The following is a 4090-nucleotide window of genomic DNA, read 5'->3' on the forward strand; positions in this document are numbered from 1 at the left end:
ATTTTAGAGGCAGCAGAGGAGTTACTGTGTTCACACATCAGGAAGGAGCCTAGATAAGTCATGAGAGGAACCTCATAGTGCAGGTGATGACTGTTTGGATTGGTGGAAGTGAAGACAGAGGTTGCAAGTGAGGTTGTCTTTGCAGAAGAGGATGGAGGACCTACAGGCCATCTTAGGGTGCCAAAGGCTTTCAATTTCCTCCTTTTTATGGCCTTCTCTGCTTTCAGCCTGCTGGGTCAATAGGGGCTTATTAAGTATTTATTATAAGCTCCTGAAATTGACCCTGATCCACAGGACTCTCCTCTTGGAATTTGCATTGGGGGAAGACAGTGGTAGCAGCTGGATGAAGGTTGGTAAATGAAAGCCATGCCATTGGGCCAGGCATTGTACCTCTACATTGGCCAGTCATTGGGCATGAGCTGCCCTGGGAATGGGGGATGACACTGGCTGGAGTGACTCTGTTCAGCTGAGAGCAGTCATGAGGCTTCACAGTGGGTGCAGTGCTCACTCCCATCAGTGTGGTGCATGAGGGCTTCAGTTCTGGAATGTCAGGGGAAGAGGTTGGATCTCGGTGGCAGACCATAGAGCATACTAAACTAAGAAAAATTTTGGCCATTTCACTGGGTCATTGAAGTCACACTATTATCCAAAGTAATAGCTATGACTTAGGATATCTCTATGACTTAGGAGTACAGCAGGTGCGTGAGGAAAGATTTGCCTCCGGCAAAACTGAAGCATCAACCAAATTGCAAAATATTTTCTTTTTCTCTTTAAAATATAAAACATTGTTTACTATGGGTAGAAACTGGGCAAAGTCCAGAAGTTACAGAGGAAACTTTTCTTGAAACAAAGGCAAAAGTACCCGGTCAGGTAGCTTCCTTGGAGAGAACTTGAGAGTTCATCAATTTTGCAAGAGCAAGTAAAGCTGGCTGAGAAGGAGGGCAGGGAACTGGGAGTAAGTGGAGGCCATGGAGGAGCAATCCCAGGGAACTTGCCTGGAGGGAGGGAGGCTATGGAAGGAGAAGCTGGGAGACTCCTAGCAGAATGAGTTCTGTCTCATTCATTGTGGGCCCTGAAATGCATCACTGCCTTATTTTATTCTTTGTTTATGGCATGCAGACCGAGATTATGTAGCTCAGAGTTATTCTTCATCTATGACTAGGGAGCCTTCATTGCTGTAGGCTGCAGTCCACCTGGAATTGACGGCTCAGCAGGCTGCCAGCCTCCTTACCAGCCCCATCTTCCTCTATTCTGCCACTTCATGAGAGACACAGCAACCGGCTTGGGGCCCTGACTGTGAGATTCCCCTCTTTGACCCCATGCTCAAATCTCTGAGTAACATTGGTCAGGTTACTCATCTATCTTGATCCTTGTTTTTACTTATTTAGAAACAGAGATAATAATCTCTGCTGTCTTCTGTTGCTGTATTAAATAAAAGGAAGATACAGGGCACAGGGCTTAACTGGAAATAAATAAGTGGCAGATGTGTCTGCTCCATGAAGGGAACTGGTCTACTTTTCCTGCCTGTGCAATGCTTATTTTTAGTCAAGTCATCATCCATATCATTTCCCTCTGCCTGTCTATTTGTCTGTCTCCAAGTTCTCCAGAGATCAGAGTCCTCCCTTCCTTCCTTTAGTGGAAAACTCCCCCATGAAAATCTCCATAATGTGAGATCTTTGATTGATCCATCTCTGCCTGTCAGTCAGACGGTGCCTGTTTGACTCCCTTTCTCCACGTGTGTTGGTTTTGTCTTCTCAGCAATGTGGGAAGACATCTGTAGAGAGGAAGCCAGATTGCTTTCTTCTTTTTCCTTCTTACAGTGTCCTTTGCTACATGGCAGGCACAACAGACACTTTGGACTCTACTTGGAGTTCACATAAATGCCCCATTCACTCTAAAGTTCCCTGGAGGCATGGAAACTAGAAATATTAGCTACTTTGCAGGTTTATGAGTGGTTGGAGCTCAGCAGGATCAGCATGAACTGGGAACTTGTTAAAAAACTGGGCTCCATCCTTCACAGATAGAATCAAAAACTCACCTGCTATCTAGAAGCAGATTTTCACACCTTCTTGAATCTCTGGTTTGGCCCACCTGCCTCTATTCCAGGCTTCACCATGTCCATCAGGGTTACCCAGAAGTCCTACAAGGTGTCCAGCTCTCCCCCACGGGCCTTCAGCAGCTGCTCATACAGCAGTGGGCACGGTGCCCGCATCAGTTCCTCGAGCTTCTCTTGGGTGGGCGGTGGCAGCTTCTGGAGTGGCCTGGGCACGGGCTTGGGTCTGGGTGGAGGCTACGCCGGGGCTGGAGGTATGGGGGGCATCACAGCCGTCACAGTGAACCAGAGCCTTCTGAGTCCGCTCAACCTGGAGGTGGACCTCAACATTCAGGACGTGGGCACCCAGGAGAAGGAGGAGATCAAGACCCTCAACAACAAGTTTGCCTCCTTCATCGACAAGGTGCACTTCCTGGAGCAACAGAACAAGATGCTGGAGACCAAGTGGAACCTTCTACAGCAGCAGAAGACGGCTCGCATCAACATGGACAGCATGTGTGAAAGCTACATCAACAACCTTCGGCAGCAGCTGGACACACTAGGCCAGGAGAAGCTGAAGCCGGAGGCAGAGCTTGGCAACAGTCAGGGGCTGGTGGAGGACTTCAAGAATAAGTATGAGTGGGCGGCGCCTGTGGCTCAGGCGCCGGCCCCATATACCAAGGGTGGTGGGTTCAAACCCAGCCCCAGCCAAACTGCAACATAAAATAGCCAGGCGTTGTGGGGGTGTCTGTAGTCCCAGCTACTTGGGAGGCTGAGTAAAGAGAATTGCCTAAGCCCAGAAACTGGAGGTTGCTGTGAGCTGTGTGACGCCATAGCACTCTACTGAGGGCGATAAAGTGAGACTCTGTCTGTAAAAAAAAAAAAAAAAAAAAAGTATGAGGAGGAGATCAATAAGGATCAATAAGCATACAGAGATGGAGAATGAATTTGTACTCATCAAGAAGGATGTGGATGAAGCGTCCATGAACAAGGTGGAGCTGGAGTCCTTCCTGGAAGGGCTGACTGACGAAATCAACTTCCTCAGGCAGCTGTATGAAGAGGAGATCCGTGAGCTGCAGTCCCAGATCTCGGACACATCTGTGGTCCTGTCCAGGGACAACAGCCACTCCCTGGACATGGACAGCATCCTTGCTGAGGTCCGCGCCCGGTAAGAGGAGATCGCCAAGCGCAGCCGGGCTGAGGCTGAGAGCGTATACCAGACCAAGTACGAGGAGCTGCAGGTGCAGGCTGGGAAGCACGGGGATGACCTGCGGCGCACGAAGACGGAGATCTCCGGCATGAACCGGAACATCAGCCGGCTCCAGAATGAGATCGAAGCTCCCAAAGGCCAGAGGGCTTCCCTGGAGGCCTCCATCGCGGATGCCGAGCAGCGTGGGGAGCTGGCTGTTAAGGACGCCAATGCCAAGCTGGCCCAGCTGGAGGCTGCCCTGCATCAGGCCAAGCAGGACGTGGCTCAGCAGCTGCTTGAATACCAGGATCTGATGAACGTCAAGCTGGCCCTGGACGTGGAGATCAAGCTGCTGGAGGGTGAGGAGAGCAGGCTGGAGTCGGGGATGCAGAACATGAGTATCCACACGAACACCACCAGTGGCTACTCAGGTGGCCTATGGGGGCCTCACAAGCCCTGGCCTCAGCTATAGTCTGAGCTCCTTCCAGACCGGCTTTGGCTCTGGTGGGGGCTCTGGCTCTTTCAGCCACACCAGCTACAGGGCTGTGGTTGTGAAGAAAATTAAGACCCCAGACAGGAAGCTGGTGTCTGAGTCCTCTGACGTCCTGCCCAAGTGAGCTGCCACTGCGGCCCCTCCAGTCTACCCTCTCACACGGCTGTCACAGAGCCTGTTGGGGAGACAGCTGTGCCAGGGAGCACATGGAACAGGAGACCCACCTGAGGCTCTGCCCCATCCCTCAGCTCATTCTTCTGGGGAGTTTACCACCTGAGTTACTCCCCTCTTACGTACATCCCCAACTAAAAACCAATTTTCTTTTTCCAAAATAAAGCCTCAGCCACACACACACACACACACACACACACACACA

At 50.9% G+C, this 4090-nt stretch overlaps 1 pseudogene across 1 annotated transcript; it reads left to right on the top strand.

The window, feature by feature from the left end:
- The first annotated feature begins 2075 nt into the window (after window positions 1–2075).
- LOC128598611 (keratin, type II cytoskeletal 8-like) lies at window positions 2076–3838 on the top strand (annotated as a pseudogene). The gene is made up of 2 exons (XR_008383671.1): window positions 2076–2671; window positions 2940–3838. The product of XR_008383671.1 is annotated as a keratin, type II cytoskeletal 8-like (transcript).
- Window positions 3839–4090: the final 252 nt, after the last annotated feature.

Source organism: Nycticebus coucang, chromosome 11 (assembly GCF_027406575.1).
Source record: "Nycticebus coucang isolate mNycCou1 chromosome 11, mNycCou1.pri, whole genome shotgun sequence".
Classification (NCBI taxonomy): Eukaryota; Metazoa; Chordata; class Mammalia; order Primates; family Lorisidae; genus Nycticebus; species Nycticebus coucang.